Source organism: Pteropus alecto, unplaced genomic scaffold (genome assembly GCF_000325575.1).
Source record: "Pteropus alecto unplaced genomic scaffold, ASM32557v1 scaffold33, whole genome shotgun sequence".
Lineage (NCBI taxonomy): Eukaryota > Metazoa > Chordata > Mammalia > Chiroptera > Pteropodidae > Pteropus > Pteropus alecto.
This window is the reverse complement of record NW_006435762.1, coordinates 7,481,287-7,500,090: the sequence shown is the minus strand read 5'-3', so window position 1 is coordinate 7,500,090 and position 18,804 is coordinate 7,481,287. Positions and strand designations below refer to the sequence as shown.

General features: G+C 31.7%; 1 pseudogene; it reads right to left on the bottom strand.

Moving 5' to 3' along the window:
• Positions 1–17,864: 17,864 nt before the first annotated feature.
• LOC112479040 lies at positions 17,865–17,983 on the bottom strand (annotated as a pseudogene).
• Positions 17,984–18,804: the final 821 nt, after the last annotated feature.

Here is an 18,804-nt window from a genome sequence, read left to right as displayed (position 1 = left end):
TTACTATATTGACAAGTGCTAATATAATCTTTTTTTTAAGTTCTAAATAAAAGAAAGATAACATAAAAATAAAAGACCCCAATTTAGAGTTCCAAAGCTTCTCAGATTTTTTCCCCCTAAATACTGGGTTTACTTTCTCAGGAGTCTGGATAACCATGTAAGACCAGCAGTAGACTAGATGCTAGACACACCATGTCAGGGTTCAACACATATCATCAGGTCAGTGCTGGCTCTCTCAGGCAGGCACTCACCTGAGGGATATTCATGAGGCCTCGGGAATTTTTGATGTCATCAAGCTAAGCTAGACACACACAAACACAGCACTCCATGGGAAAAAAAAGTAAAACTTTGTGTTTTGATATGAAAAGAGGAATAATGTTAAATCATTTGCTAGTTCCACTTAAATTAAGACACAGCCCTCATAGTTTCCAGTTCTGTAAGCTATAAAATCTTTTGTCCTCTGCCTGCAATGCTTATAAATTGTGACTCATCTTGTAGCACCCATTAGCAATCTTCAGGGCTAAATTGGTATTTTCAACATAAGTACCTTTCAAGTCTATGGAAGAGCATCCTGTTCTCTTCTATTTAGAAGTGAGCTGGAGGAATTTTTTTGTTGAATTTTGCTATTTTACCTAAGCTACTGGAGAATCCCCAGCAAAAACTCTACCAATAACTGTTGCTTAGCAGTGTATGATAAAATGGTGTTAACACTTTAATCTTCATCTCTGGAAACAATGCAAATAATATTTATTTCAATTCATATTTCAACTTTATCAAAAGAATGTAAAGGTTGACAGGCTTCAACTTATTACACATATTACATCTGGTATATGATTATCTTCAAACTGAGAAATGGGGCTATCGGGAATTGAAAATTTCTTGATGCTGACTCACACAATAAAATAGAATTGCTTCTTTTATAAGCGTAGAAACTTTCTGTCAGTACTTCCAGTTTAATATCAGAACTCTTCCATAAATAAAATTACAGAGTATTTTCTGTCATTTTTTAAATGACCCTATACTATTATTGAGCATGTTTTTAATGATAATCTTCTCCAAAATTTTATAAGTAAAAATGAAATATAGTACAATTGCAATGACAGCTAAGATTTTAAGGGACGCTCTTTAAATCATCAATATTGAAATTGGAGAGAAGGAAAATGATGAGCAAGAGGTTTAGTAAAAATAGATTCATCTGAAAGTTTATGCTTTCAAGAATGCGACTGAGAGTCAGAAAATCGTTTGTCTGCCTAAGAATGTCATTAAACCCGTGGAGGAAAGAATATACAGTTTATGAAAATAAAAATAAAAAAGTAATTTGTGAGAGAAAATCTGAGTAGATAGAAGATATACTTTATAACCAAAATTGGCAAAGAGAGATGACAGTCTGGCATGTGTACAGTCATAGGTAAATAAATGAGAAATAAGTCACAGTAAAAATTAGATATTAAAAATGGGATAAAAAAATTAATGACAAAAATGCATCAGTGAGAAATAAAATTACTATTGAAGGTGAAAAAAATCATAAATAAGTGTACTGGTATTATTTTCAGAACATTTTAATTTTTAATCTCAGACATCAAATACATTTGAAGAAATAGTAATGTAAGAGATTTAAGAATTGTTCTAGATACAAAATTAAATTCTAGTTGTTTCTTTCTGAAAATCCTTAATGAGAAAGCAATTTGTTGTTACTTATTTAATATACTATCAGAATCAGGTACTGTAGAACACTTTCAATCACATTCTCCCTACTCGGTGATATGCTTTTCTTTAAAAACCAAGATTCAAGATGAACAAACATAAACAAACTTTCTCTTTCTGGGATTATTGTATAAACATCAGTGGTTGTTTATTGAGCACACATTACTTACTTTAGCACTTTCATCTATTTAGTTCATCCCCTAAAACAATCACACATTTTTCTTTATCTATAAACAGGATAGACTAAAACAGAGAGGTTAAGAAACTTGCTAAAAACACACAGCTTACAAGGGTTGAAAATCAAATCTATATCAGTGTGACTTCAGATCACTCAGTCCTTAAACATATCTGGCTAGAGGAAGTTTGTATGTGTAATTAGGAGAGTTATTATATGATAGATGCCACATTATTACTTCCAAATCTTTCTATTTATTACCTAAGTAACTCATTTTTAATCACCTTAGCTCAAATTTGGAGGAAAAGTGAAAAAAAAGTTCAAAGTAGATAATAGCAAGATAACTGAAAAACACATTAAAAAATAAAAACTTTTCCAGATAAGCTTTAAGTTTTTTAAAAACATTTTTTACTCCTTTGTGTATTCTTTTTCTGTAATAGATTAAGTAAGTATGAATCGCAGAAGACATCTTCCATAAGCACTCATTGAATAAATCATTTTGGTCATTCTTGTTAAATTTTCAAAGGCTGCTATATGCAGAACTAATAAAACCCATCTTCAGACATTACAAAAATAAGTAATAAGTCTCAGAGAGAGACAAAAAGATTGGAGAATAATGAAAAATTGATAAACATGCATGTTACATTAATAATAATAGGCAGCATTTATTGATATTTACTTTGTTCCAGGTATTGTTCTAAGAATTTTACAGATTAACTTCTTTTAATCTGCATTACAATACTGTGAAAAATTAGGTCAACCATTATTCAATTATCGATATTTGAACTTAACTAAAAGTTTATTTTAAAATAGTCTTAGAATTACAGAAACATAACAAAGATAGAACAAAGTTCTCATATATCTCATACCAAATTTGTTTTACTATTTACATCTTAGTCAGAGTTCTTCAGAGAAATGGACCAATAGAGGTTGGAGATAGAGATATATATAAAGAGACTTATAAAGAATAGGTTCACTGTGATTACTGGGGCTGAAAAGCCCTATGATCTGCCATCTACAAGCTGGAGACCCAAGAGAGCTGGTGATGTAAATTTCAGAGTGCAAGAGAAGAGCCAGGTTTCATATTAAAAACAGACAGAGACAGCAAATTTACTCTTATTCTGCCTTTTGTTCCCTGCAGGCATCTAGTGGATTGGGTGGGGCCTACTGGCACTGGGAAGTGCCTTTTGCTTTACTCAGTCTACTGATTTATATATTGTTCTCATCTAGAAACACTGTCAGAGACACACCTAGAATAAAGTCTAAATGTATATCTGGGCACCCAGTGTCCTAGTCAAGTTGACATATAAATTAACCATCATGTAATGATACATTTGTCACAATTACTGAACTGGCATTGACATATAATTATTAACTGAAGTCCATACTTTGATTTTTTTTTTTTTAGTTTTTACCTAATGTTCTTATTCAATTCCAAATCTTATCCAGGATACCACATTATATTTAGTTATCATATCTATTTAGGTTCCTCATGGCTTTGACAGTTTCTCAGACTTACCTTGATTTTGATGAACTTGACAGCTTTGAGTACACTGGTCAGGTATTTTATTTTATGTCCTACTATTAAAATTTATATGATTTTTTTTTTCAAGATTAGACTAGAATTATAGGTTGTTGAAAGGAAGTTCACCAATAAAAAGGCCATTTTCATTACTTGATATCAAAAGTATATAATATGAAAATGACTTATCACTGTTGACATTAACCTTGACCACCTGGCCGAGATAGTATTTCTCAGGTTTCTTTTTGAAGAAAGTTAGTATGCATGGCCAACACTTATTTAGTGGGAAGTTATAGTCTACCTCCTCAAGATATGTAAAATATTTAGAATTTTTTTATGTGGGAGATTTATCTATTCTTCAGGATTTATTAATAAATCATTTATTTATATCATTTATGGACTTGGGGCATATATTTTATACTTCAGGTTATAATCCAATACTACTTTATTTTGTTGCTCAAATTGTTCCAGCTCTGGAGGTTTGTTCTTTATCTGGAGGTAAAGCTTATAAAAGAGTAGGTTCCTCTTATGACTGCTGACCTTAGAATTTCTCATTCTCACACTCAGCCTCTCACAATTTATCCAAAGTATAGTTTAAGTGCTTCCAACAGTTTATGGCTTCAGTGGCTTCTGGTCCAAGTAAGCAGCTCTGGTCTTTGACTCTGGATAAGCCTGTCTCTCCAGATTTAAAGATAGTGGTTTACCCTGTGACTTCAATTCTTTCATGGGTTCAAGAAAAGTAATTTATTTTCAGTTTGTTTAAATTCTTGTGAGGACAGATGTGTGGCCTCTGAGCTCATTACATGTCAAAGCTAAAACAGGAAATAGTCAACCACCTTTGATGTATTATTATTCCCCCTTTCTTAAAGATGATGAAATGGAAGGCTGAAGAGGTTACGTATCTTGCACAAAGTTATGCTCTGGGAATTGCTGAGTCATGGATCGAACTTAGTCTGATTCTGGCAGTCACAATCTTAATCATTAAGGTGTACTTCCTCCCTATCATTTAACGGAACATAATTAAAGTTATGGGTGAAATTTTGTTGGAGTAACACAAGGGAGTAATGAACTTTTGAAACTAACTCTGTAAGGAAAATCCTCATGAAATGGGTGTCAAGTGAACTGGTACGGAGAATGAAGAGTTTACCAGACAAAGGAGGGTGGGAACTTCTGGGCAAAGAAACAAGTGTAAAGGTATAGAGAAATTAAAAAGAATGTCATCTGTTTAGATTCAGTTGTTGAAGTAGAGCATATGTTCAGGACACTGATAAATATGAAGACAGACCCTATGCCTTGTGAAGTGCTGTACTAAGGACTGTGCATGGAATCTATAATCGACAAGGAATAAATAGAGACTTTTAAAGTGAGGAAGTTTGCATTAGAAGGACGGCAGGTGAGAAATTGGTAGCAAGAACTTATTTAAGAAGATATGTGTTTACTTACGTGAGAGTTTTTATGTAATGTTTGATTCTCTGTGGACAAAATGAAAAAAGCAAAGCACAATCTCTCAAGAGGCTGATTTAAATCTCTCCAAGCTCTTTCTTTTGTTACTTAAGGTTTTCATCAGTATACAGTACAGTAGATGGCCTTCATGAGATGTTTTTTCTATGTTTTGACTACTGACATTATAGATTTAAATTTACAGTAAGGCTACTGTTTAATAACTACACAATAATCATCATTATTATTTATATAATCACAAATCTTGTTACTAAAACTATACTTGTAATTAAAAAAAAATAAGTATCATAGCCTTAAAATACTTGTATAGAAAATTATTGAGCATAGTTATAATTTTAGGAAAATCAATTTAAACTAACAATAAGAATGCACTTATAATTCAATTTCTTTTACCCAAGCACACTTGTTTTGAATGTGACTTAGAATAATCATTGTGATATATGTAGGTGAATCTATTCTTACCTTCTTCTCTAAATTCTATAGGTTTTGGTATTGCTCGTGCACACCTCAGCAATGTTCTTCCAGACTACATTTCTATGCACAATTTATGGCAAATGAAATTTTGTGTTCAATTCTTTATCAGCCAATATATTGACACTCATTTTTCTCCATGATTTTTATACTCTTATTGTTATTAGCATTATAGATTTTATCTACATGTCTATGCCGGCCTCAAATAAAAATTAAAACTCAAAGGGAAGACAGTGAAAATTACTTGCCATCTCTGGGGTCTTGTAACTTTTTTCTTCCATCCTCTAACAGGAAACCTAATATTTAAAAATACAGTCATGCATTACTTAATGTTCGGGTACTACATTCTGAGAAACATCATTAGGTGATTTTGTCATTGTGGAAACATCATGGAGTGCACTTACACAAACTTAGTATAGCCTACTACACGCCTAGGTTCTGTGGTATAGCATATTGCTTCTAGGCTACAAAACTGCTTAGCAGATTACTGTTCTAAATCCTGAAGATAATTTTAACACAATAGTAAGTATTTGTGTATCTGAACATAGCAAAGGTGCAGTAAAAATGTGATATAAAAGGTAAAATATGGTACACCTATAGAGGGCACTTACCATGAATAGAGCTTGCTGGACTGGAAGTTGCTCTGGGTGAATCAGTGAGTGAGTGGTGAGTGAAAGTGAAGGCCTACTACTGTCCACTACTGTAGACTTTGTAAGCTCTGTCCCACAAGCCCTCCCCACTTTCTTCTGACAGGGTCAGATACAGGACCAGTTAATGCTGCTCTGTGAACAGGGGTGCAAGCTGGATTGTTTGAAAAAAATGAGCAGAAATGAGCTGGGTAAGGTATATATCACTATAATAGTGACTGTCAGAAGGGAGTGAAAGGTGACCTGAGGATCAGTAGGAATAAGAAATCAAAATGGAGAAAGAAACACAAAGGGTCGTTGTGGCAATGTGGTTTTGACAATTGCATGTGGAACAGTAAACAGATTAAGGAGCTTTGTTATATTCATAAAAAATAGAGGATGTCTAACATGGAAAGGTATAGATCCGAAGACAATATTTTGACTTTGAAAATTCGTTTTTTGATTCATCAACCCTGTCTGGCACAAAGGGCCATCTTTGGATTTGAATTGATGGAAGAAATAAAACTTAACTATGATTTACATCATTACGACCTGAAAATATTTCTGAAGTATGGGAAAAAGCTGGCTCCACAATACCACAGAGAGCTTTTACTAAAGTAGCAGTTGCTTTTAATATTTGTTAAGGCAGCTCCTGTGGCTCTGTGTCCTTGTACAGGATCTTAGGTCTTCAACAAAGAATTTGCAGCAACATATTCTGAAGACCATCAAGCTAGACCTGGGAGTCAGGGCTGTAGCACCCTCTGATATGTAGCACCAGGGGGACAGCCTTCTCTGTACTGAAATAGATCAGTAGCTGACTGACTGGGATATAATCTGTGCATTCAAATTTGAGGTACTGTAAATGAAAAGGAATTTATTATCAAGCCCCACAGATATTGCTCCTATCAGAGAAAAAAATTTTTCCCTGAACCATATATTCTCCCATTTCTTACAGAAAATTCAGCTTCGTTATAATCCTATGGTTTTACTGTCATATATGCAGTCTGTCATTGATCGAAACACTGTTATGTAGCACATGACTATACTAAAAGGAAACTAATACCTAAATAATTAAATAGGAAAGAATTATCCTGAGCTGGAAGTAGACTGTCTGCTCATTATTCTATAGGATGACAACTGAGCGAAGGATTCTGACCCTAAGTTTTCAGAGACAATGAAACTAAGGAAGGGTGAAAACTAAAATTAGGTAAGAAGAAGAAGAAGAAGAAAAAGCTAAAATGGATAACGAAACCAAAATAGGATAAAGGTAGTGAAAAGAAATAAATATAAAAAACAGGGGCACAAGAATGATAAGGTTGGGAGGTAAAACAAGAAAAAGTTATCTATTTAATGATTACCTTCTAAAAACTAAACATCAGATTTAAAATATGAAAAGTTAAGAAAAATTGCCCTATTCTCTGTGTCTCCGTCTTTGTTCCCATGCTACTATATGTGGGAAAATACTAACTTGCAGGTGAAAAAAAGCCATAATGACCCAACTAAAGCTCATAGGAAAGCAAAATTTCAGGCTCTACGGGACTAGCAAGACTAGGTACACAATCATCATTAAACAAACAATAATAATAACAATTTTACTAGCAATGTAAAATTTAATTAGTTTTTTATGTAAATAAGTTAATTTTAGTGAAACAACAACCAAAAGAAAAAATCATAAAGCAGAAAAAATTCTCAAATGACCACGGGCAATGTTAGTGATGTATAAATTGTTTTAAACAAGGGAAAACTATGACTGTGTTATTATAATGTCCACTTTAAAATAAGTTTGCTTGAACATTAAATGGTAAAGTTTTCTCAATGCCTATGACATAAAATCTACAATATAACACAATATGTTCATGCATAAAAAGATATTTAGCATGTCAAATATTAAATAGTTTACTAAGGTGGACTACAGGCATTTCAATGATTCAAGAAAAGCATCTAAATTAAGGAAGAAAATGAAGAACAGTTGTAAAAAATTTAAAGTGATGTGAACTTAAAGGGTCAAGTAGCCTTTATGTGCTTAGAGAATTTTCCAAAAATAAACCTATTAAAAGACTAAATTTACTGTAAATCTTGCCCAATAGTTTCTGCGCTTATAATGAAACTCATTTAAATGAATATTTGATAAATGTATAAATGAATAAAAATGAAATGAATAAATGAATGGAAAGGGAACATAAATACTAAATGGTGAAAAATAAATAAATAATTCTTTTGAAATCAGCTTCACTCAAACTTGCTAGCATTCTGTACAGAGTATTACCATCTAAAAGAGTAATTTTGAAAGGATCATGGTAACACATTTATGTGCACAAGGAGTATATAAATTTATGGTTGTAATCAATATACTCTAAATATACTTTGTTAAATACTCTGTCCTTTAAGTGTCTTAACACATTATATTTAAATGACATTTTAATTTCACTGTTTTAGATTATCCCACATTTCCTTTAGTAATTATTTAACACTGAGGCTACTTATGTCCCTGGGAATAGAAGAAATCCTTCTCCATGTGTTTTTCCTCAGAACATTAAACATACTAGCCTAATTACTCTCTTCTTACTATCATTCTTACTCTTCTGGAACATTTCCAATGTGCTTTCTCTGGCTATTTTTGGATTAGGTCAATACAAACCTTACAGAATCACAGTCAGGCTGGATTGTACAACTTAAGGAAATGTGTTGTGTTTGTCTTCTGAATAGCCAAGACTTTTTTTAATTCCTAAACTAATCTTTTAAAAAAGGAATTGTACATAAAAAGCGCCCATTTTACAACCATGAAGAAAGGCAACTAGAATTATTAAAAAAAAAAATAAGGCTTATGATTGTTTTATAAATAATTAGGGTTTCATATATTTAAATTTCTGGAGAAAAATGTCTCTTGAAGAATAAAGTTCTCAAATCCAGATCAAATGAACAGATATGCCTGGTGTGTGATTAGAAGAGTTATTATTTAGAGTTTTCACTATTTTTCATATCCATGACGTTTGAACAATTAAACAGATATTTCTCTCTTTTTTTAAGACTTTCAATCTTAACACAATTAATTTGCTTAAAGTACCGATTCGTTTTAAATAGTGCAGAGGTAAACGTTAACTTAATTCATTCTAAATTTTTGCCAAGTCCAAATTAGTGGGCTCAAAACTCTTAAAGTTCTTAATTCTAGTTTAAAAAATAATTAATCTTACAAAATTATAATCAGTAAGGTATGTACTTATAATTAGGAAGGTATGTACTTTTTGAAAATATACCAAATTAGCTAGTGAGAACCTTTGTCACTGTGCCAGATCTTGCTCGCTGAATAATTTCAAACACATTTTACATGCTTTGTCAAAATGTTCCAAGAGCAGAATTATCTGTATATTTTTAAAGTGTTTTCTTTATTTTCCTTTTAAAATTGTATTAATAATTTTGTTATAATTAATACATACAGAGAAATATATAAAAGTTATGTTAAAGTGAAAAATAATAATAATTTGAACACTCCTAACTTAATAACTAGATCATTTCCAGAGCTTGTACATTTGCATATGTGTTTCTCTCCATCCCTTTGCCTTGATTCCTCCATGTTTATCACTCTGTTGAGGTTTTAAATATAATTTTATCATATATATTTATATATATTTCTTCTTATTTTTTTGTTCCATGAAAGTAACATAATATTTGTAATTTTCTGGAACCTATTTTGACTCAAAATTATTTTGTGAACACAACACTATTTAGCTAGAGTTCATTAATTTTTACTTTGATATTTATGCCATTTTTTTGAACACACAAAATTTTATTCTTCTGAGACGATATGGTTTGGTGGTCTTCCTCACTTTTTCATCTAACAAATATTTATTATTTTATATTGTGTATATAATGATATAATTTAATATTGTAATATTAAACACCTACTAGCTACTAAATACTGTTTCAATGGACAAAAAACTCTCCCACACAAGGTTTCTCAGTCTTCATGGAATTCACGTTCTGGTGGAATATGGAATCATTTCTCATACAGTATCCAAATATTCTAATTTATAAGATGATATAATGTTAGTATTCTATTAATATTAAATATCTTTTACACGTGGTTAAAATAATTTTTACTCTAATTAGCATTACATAAGAGTTGATTAGTATCCTCCTACATGTTGGTACTGGCAGACAATAAACATCTGTCAAACTAGTGGGTGAAAAATAATATCTCACTTCAATTTTCATTTTGTGATAATAGGTGAGGTTAAACATCCTTTTTATGCTTACTTTCTATTTATGTTTTCTTTTTCACAAAAATGTATTTTTATGTCTCACTCCTCTTTTCCTATTGATTATCTTCATGTTAATTTAAAAGAATCTTTTGTGTATTCTGGGTAATAATTCTTTAGTGAAAATATATTCCCATTTTCTTTATGGAGTCTTTTAGCAGTTTAGAAGTAGTTTCTAGTTTAGAAAATAGAAGTTTCTCATTTTCAGGCCCCACAAAAACAAACAAACAAATGACAGCAACAACAAAAACCATTGAGAGTAAGTGTAAAATTTTGCCTCCCCTACAGTAGTGAGCGATATTAGTGGAAATGAAGGTGGCTGCACTGAAAAACAGATTTTTCAATGTAGATGAAACAGCCTTATATTGGAAGATGCTATTGAGGACTCTCATAGCTAGAAAGTAAAAGTCAATGCTTGACTTCAGTGTTTCAAAAGACCTGCTGACTCCCTTGTGAGGGGCTAATGTAGCTGGTAACTTTAAGTTGAAGCCAATGCTCATTTACCATTTCGAAAATTTCAGGGTCTTTAAGCATTGTGCTAAAGCTACTCACCATACCCTCTATAAATGAAACAATGAAGCCTGGATGACAGCACATTTATAGCATAATTTATTAAATTCTTCAGAAGTCTACATATCTTATCCAAATTAAAAAAGACTAGTAATCAATAAACCCCTTTTTCTTTATAGGAAAGCAGTTTTTAGAAGTAAATATACTATAGCTTTTTAGTTTTTAGTGAGCGAAAAAAAACTTAGCATCTTTGATAAAAAGAGAAAAAAAGAGAGAGAGATCTCAGGAGAATAGTCCTTAAGAGTGGGTGACTGCTTTGCTATGAATCAACTTGGAACAGGAGAGAGTTAGCTGTGTTTGAAATATATTAAGTGCTCTCCACATGGAGTATGTTAATTGAGTTGGAGTCACACCTCACATAACTTAATTGGAGAATGATAAAGGTCATTAAATTTCAGGATGGCTATATGAATAACAGAATGATAGAAAGACAGGGCAACAAGAAAATATGAAATAGTGATTTGCCTGGGACAAGGAAAGCAGAAGAAATTCTGTTTGGTGGTCTTTCCAGTAACTGCATAAGTAATCATGGGGAGCCCAAGGCAAGTATTTCCCCTTCCCACTCTTGAAGATTCCTCTGCTTTTTTTTGTGTCTCCATAAGAATCAACCATCCCCTCTTTCTGCAGAGAACAAACGAATCAATTTTTTTTTCATGAATAAAGTAAATCTTCTTAAACAGTATATGGAAGACAAAAAAAAAATTTTTTAAACACCAAACATCTGGATTAAATTTAATTTTTTTAAATAGATGGTTTAAAAAAAGGCATATATATAGTTCAAAATAGAACAACCCTGAATTATTGAAATTTACTCAGCTTAAGTTTAGTTTGTCTATGTTTCTCCATTGTTTGGAATAATGTGAATAGAAACATGTCTATAAGCAGTAAAGCACATGATTGACATCTTTTGTAAGCACTAAAGACTTTCTGAGCTCTTATTCTTGGTTATAAGAATTTGGCATTTATATGTGCATTTCATAAATATCAATAAGTCTAAAAGATTCTGGACTAAACTCAAATATAGCCCCTTCTAAACATGTCTGTCTCTCTAGGCACCTTTGTGTTCAGATATTTTACATAAAAAAAAAACCAGAGTAGAAGATTAAAAACTAATTCTCTGATCCAAAAAAAGAAAAAAGGAGTAAATAAGTACAAAGAAATAAAAAGTCCTAATCATAGTTCTCTATTAAACCTTTGAAAGTGTAGACTGAGAAACTGGTGAATGCTGATGTCTCAGTTTGATATTTATGAAAACTAATTCAGCAAAAATATGAACACTGTTAGTTTTGACATCTCCAATATGTTGTTGTTGTTTTAATTTAACAGAGGTTTGCCAATATATAATAAGCTCTTCTTTGAAAGTATAATCGAGTACTCTGGTTTATATTTATAAAATAAAGAAAGCCTTTCGATATACTGATATAACCAAAATTACTTTTTAAATGACTAGATTTTTTAATCTAGTTACCAACACCTATTTATATTTTTTTATTAAGTAGACTTATTCTTTGAGAAAATTTGTACACAAGATATAATTTTCAAATTATTAATGTGACTTATAAAGGGCATAAAGAAATATTAACATTTTTTAGTTCAGGATATTTCTTATATGGAAAGTCAGTAGAATTGCCACAGCTAACCTGTCATTTGGTTAGCTTTTTTAAGAATGGTGTTGATGTTTAGACTCCTTATGAGTGCCAAGAATCACTTTTTAAATATTCAGCTATAAAACTATTTCCAAAAAATGACATGGTTGCTATTTCTCTTCTCTTGAGAGTATGTTTGATTTATAAAATTAACTTGAGTTAAGTAAGGCATCTTTTTTGGAGGGAGTGGGCAGGATTTCATTATACAAGCAGATAATTCGAATCACACTTGAATAAGATTTTTTGTGCTTACCAATTCTTCAAATAGAATTCTTGCATTTTTTAGTTTATGTAGAAAACTTATTTTAAAATGGGCTGAAAAGAGGAAAACATTTTAATGTCATTTCTATTAAAGTGTAGAAAACTTGCTTATCAGTTTTCTGACCTAATTTTTTACACATTCAGAAAGTCTCAGGACTCTGAGGAGAGTACTACATTTCCTTAATATTGTCTGCAGAAGATTAGGCTTAAATTAATATGATCACTTAAGCTAAAAAACTACAGTGATTAATGATTACAATATAATGTCAAGACTTCTGTAAAAATCACATTTCTTTATATTAAAATACCTTTTTTCTGTTTGTAAATTTACAAGATTTAATAAATGAATACCTGTAATCATTTCAGCTGCTAATCTGTTTCCTCTCTACTTCAGACATTGAGTCATACTCAAACTCTTCTTTCTTGGTTTTCTTTATTTTCTTCCCTACTTGGAATGGCATGACCTTTTCATTCATTAATTTATCCTTTCTAAGAACTCAGTGTTACTTTGTGCTTTGGTGATCTGGCCCTGGTTTCAGTTTGCCAGTTATCATACATTTTCCATCAGGTACTACCTGTAACTTTGGGCAAGTTATTTGGAGCTTTCTATCTCAATTTACTTACCTTTAAAATAGAGATAATAAAAACATGTACTCTTAAGATTATTGTGTGGATTAAGTAAATCAAGTGGCTAAAAGCGCTTAGAATAATATTCAACACATAGTAAGCCTCAAGCCTTTATTATCCTTAGCATAGGCTTTCGATGTTTACTTTCCCTTGTAAAGCCTACACCATTTCACACTGTCCCCTCCTTCTTTAGAATACTTACTAAATTTCTATGAAGTAGCATAAAATCTGTTACTTATTCATGAATTAATTTTCTGCATTTGAGTCTTATTTTATTAATACCATTGCAAACTTCTTGAAAAAAGCCAGCTTGTTTTACTTGGCGTTTGCACTCTACAATGTTTGGGCACAAAATGTACTTGGTAAATTGTAATAATATTTTTATTACTAATAATATTTATTATCATAACAAAATAGTTAACATTTATTAAGCTCTTACTATTGCCAGGAACTTTAGTGCTGTACATACATTCTTGGTTTTTAGCCTTACAATATTCTGAGATGGATTCTACTTTCACATCTATTTTACCAATGGGAGAACAGAGATTTGAAAGGTGGAATAATATACTCAAGTTTACATAATTACCAGTAAGTGTCATCATTGGTGTACCTATATGAATTGTTTGACCCAAAAGCACAAGTCACATCCCTTCTGTCCCACTTTTATCTTCCTAACAGTCTCAAAGCTTCTCATTCTTAAATTGTTGCATAAACTCTTCACTCATTTCTGTACTTCTCTCCAATTAGTTCAGCATATTACCACATGTTCAATTTCCTAAAGAAAAGGTTGGTGATTAGCAATAATTTGAAGCCCTCTACAGGTTTGTTTCTGTTCAATTAAAGGGATGTATGTTGACTAGAGTTCGTCAACACCAGATTAATGTTTATCTATTCTGGCTTTTTAAAATTCATAATTGCTTCCTATGATGTTTATATAGTAATTGCTTCATTAATATAAATCTCTTCCAGGTTTTATTTTCCAGCTTCTTAACAATTTGCCATATAATAAAATAGTTAATTCTATAGAATATTAGATTTTGATGAGACTGAAGAGACCATCTAGTCTAATATTCTTATTTTGTCAATGAGGAAACCAGGGCTTAAAGAGGCATCTTTCCCATCACCTTAGGTAGGACAAATAAGCTGCAACAATAAAGATCCAAAGTACTGGAACTATAAAAATGTTACTTTTCTTCTCTCTTTTCTGTGCTAGCCCTTATGAGAAAGGCCTAGATCATCATCTCTGGTCTACTTTTTCAGAGAGCTAGGTTTCTGTGCTTCATTGCTCCAATCTCTCCTACAGTACTTTCATCTTCTGCATAATAGAGGCTAAGATAGTGCCTCAAATACATCTTCCAACAAGAAAAGGAAAAAGAGTATGTGATAGAAGTGTCCTATGCCTAAAGGTCGTGATCCAAAGGGGCACATGACACACATTCTATTGGTGAGTTCAGTCATACAGTCACATCTAACTTCAAGTGAGTGTGCAAAATGCATTCTAGGTGGACAGCTATTTTCCTAGAAACAGTCTGAGCACTCTGGAAACAGAGGAGCTGGGCTTTGATGAACACCTGTAAGTCCACCCAGGCCACATAGAAAATGGAGGTGCAAGACCTATACTGCCAAAATCATAATTTATATTACTTTATGTTGAATAAATATCTAATGCTATGTTTTACAGTGTGTTGGTATTATTTCCCTACTTGTATGATATAGGGTTGTCGTGTTCATGCTATTTGTTTCCTACCAAAGTTTTTGAGAATAAAAACATTGTAACTGAAAAGCTATTTTAAATCTTCAGGACAGTCAATTTTGTAGGGAATCATGTTATGGTTGATATATTTTTTATATAATAAAGATGCACACACACAAATAAGGAACATATGCTTAATACATACTTAGAGCTTTTTGGAGGTGAGAAAAATATTTAAAGGCATTGAAAGTATTGTATCTATCTGTCTTTGAGACATCTAACTCTTTGAGTCATGGACTACAAGAAGAGCCATTCTTATATTTGTGAGTTGCATGAATAATTTTATTGGTAACCATGGCAAGGTAAATTATCCATACTTGGAGTAAGATCATTATGAATCAAAATCAGAAGGCTGCCTTGTTTATACCTTTATTCTTTTATAGCAGTGTTTCTTTATAATGCCTTGATTTTATGATAAAATCTAATCAGAATTAAAATTAAGAAGTTCAAAATCAGATAATTATTTGTATTTAGCTTCTATAACTATAATTAATTGATCTAGAATTAGATCAATTCTAGATCTAATTGATCTAATTAATTAGATCACAACAGCTGTAAACCATTACACCATGGCAGAGGATAAAATGTGGTTAAATTCATTTGAACCATTCTTTCATATGTATTCATTAGTTGGGCAAAACATTTTTTTACATAACTCATATGGGAGTTTCTAGAATTTGTCAATGCTCCACTTTAAACTCTCTTAAATTTACTAATCTAAAATAACCGATTTCATTTGCACATGGTTCAGTATTCTTATGGAATGTAAACAAAATGGGAATATAAGTAAAATGTATGTCATGATCAGAGAATTACATATAACTCTGGGATTGTACATTACTTATACAGGAAATGTATCACTGAAAAATAAACCATAACAATGTTCTGTTATAAAATGATTATATATTACCTACATTGTTCATAAGTTTTATAAATTTGGCAAGTTGGTATGATGAATTCTAATTGAATATCTGTCCAATGATTGTTTACTCTTAAAGATGAATCTACATATGATTGACTTGTCTACAATGAATATTCTCTCCAATGCCAGTTCTGGAATCTGAGTGATTTACATTTTAATTTAAGCTGAGTCAATTACTAGATATGAGAGTTTCTTAGCTCAGTTTCAGAGATTCTCTGCTTCTCAGATTTCTGCTGTAAATAATAGGAAAAATAATACTGAAAGGCTTTTAGGAAGTGGTAGAAATTGGTTTAAGAAGATAAAAAGGTAGCCGACGCAACTGCAGATGTATTGCATTCTCTCAACATATGGCAGCATCTTCCCTCCTTCCCTGCTCCATATTTTCCTGGGTAAAGCCTGAATCTTATTTGTCTCCACATCTCAAAAATCTTTAGTTAAATGCTGTGTACAATAGACAGCTTTTTGTTGAATCAACCTGAACCTAAAATAGAGGGTGAAAGGCGATAATACTAGGATAATTCAAGAGAAAACATTTTCCTTGGTTTATATTATCTGAATATCTCAGGTGAAAAGTCTATTTTCTTTTATTTTCTGTTCTGAAATATCAAGTAATGACCTAAATCCTCCAATTTAGTTTGTGTGCAAAGGCTCAAATCTAAAATTAATATTTATAGTTTTTCTCAGGAACTAAAGGGTTTTGGTAGTTCAATTTACCAGATGTGCTATTAAAACAGCATAACTGATTCAGCAATTTCATTCAGGTGCAGGTTTGCCTCCTGCAATAATCTGGAAAAATAAATAGAAAATTCACAGGTTACACCAGTTATGTAGTAATAAGGAATAAGCTCCATAGTGACTTGAAGTGATTTTATCAATTATAATTTCTCCCTTTTTCATTACATTAGAGTCTTAAATTATAACTATCTTTCTTGAGTTCTTCATGACAGGTCTCACACAGACCTTTAAACATAAAGAATAAAAGAGATCTCTTTTCAATCTCTTCTTCACCTAAAATATAAGTAAGTAAAACATACAATTAACATAAGAAAATAAAGTCAGATGTGTTCACCAAAAACTTGTTTTCCTTACACTTTTTGTAAATTTCTATTTCTACCTTGAAAAACGTTTTACCCACAAATATGTGTTCATCTTAGAGTTTTCATAGCACATTATCTGACAAACTTAAAACTTAAAATACAATAACTATGTATTTCATTAATTTAGATTATAAATATTTCTTATATTTCTAACGCTTAAGAATCCACTCGCACTTGTTGCAGAAGTCCAGGATCTGTATTCATCACCCTCTCCCACATTATTGTTTAAGAATCTGGGGCTTAAGCAATCCAAAGGTAAAGGCAGAATCCTTCTCCAAAAAGCCAGCCAGAAAGTCCACTACTTAGTTTGTTTCTCATGACCATATGGTAAGACTATAGAAATGTGAAAATATCGGCTTTTTCATAATCTACAATGAGCCCTCAATGATCTGTGTCATCATTTAAACTCAATGGTTCCTCAAATTTGGGATTATATTCAGAATTCTCTTAGTTTGTGATCTGCTTTTTTACTGTTCCCCAAAGCAGAACACAGTGCTAGAGAGATTGACCACCAAAGAACTAAGCCTCTCTCATCATACTGTTAGAGTAATGCATTAGGCCGAATCACTAGCTTAGATTTCCTTTCCCTTGTGACATTATTTTTAAAAGTTCTGGTAAAGCTATGTTAGTTACCTACAAGGATTTCTTACTCTGAAACTCAAAAATCAGGGATTGAAAAATTTTGGTAAGTTGATTCAATTCCTCTTTAAATTTGTATTCCAGAAGTTTCATTGAATGACAGAATTTTTTTTAATTTATTTTTTATTTTTTTATGCCTATGGTACCTGATTTTCCTAGGTGGTCTACCATCCAAGTATTAACCAGGCCCGACCCTGCTTAGCTTCCAAGATCAGATGGGATCAGGCGTATTCAGGGTGGCATGAGTGATAGCATTTTTGAATCAAAATAAATGTTAGACATTTTACCCTGATAATGGGTACATTTTGTCACATTTTATGTAAATATGATTTAGGAAATATGCAAATAATAAATATTATTAAGTCTTTGAAGAGATGAATCTCTCAGAATTTAAACTAATCAAGAATTAGATGATTTCAAAACTGGTATACAATTGTAGACTACATTTCTGCTATGGAACTATGGTAGTATTATGGAGCTATAAATAGATACATTGCTATCTTTTATCAATAGTAGCGAGTAATAGCTCCAATTCTCCCCTTGAAAATAGGTTGGACCTAGTGATTCAATTCTAATAAATTAATATGGCAGAAATGATAATATGCAACTTCAGCAACTAAATCATAAAAAATATTTTGAATTGCTCCTTGCTCTCTCTCTTAGCTTACTCCTTTTAGGAAAATCTGAGTGTCATGTCATAAGGATACTCAATCAGGCTTATGGAGAGAGCCACACAGTAAAGAGTAATGTCTCCTATAATCAGCCAGCATGAAAATGAGGCCTCTTGCTAACAGCTACACAAGTGGATGGTCCAGTTTCAGTCAAACCAGCAGATGAATGCAGTCCAAGCTGACACACCATTTTTATTATACATTGGCATATGAAAAGAGCAATGATGGGATAAAAAAATAATAATAAATATAAATAAGTTGATAAGATTCAGTAGCTCAGAATATAAATGATGAAGAAATAAACAATCAGCTACAAAACCATCTAAGTATTAAGGGACAAAAGGTGCAGATATAAAAAATGGACAATAAATATGAAATATGATAAGTGAATCTAACATGCATA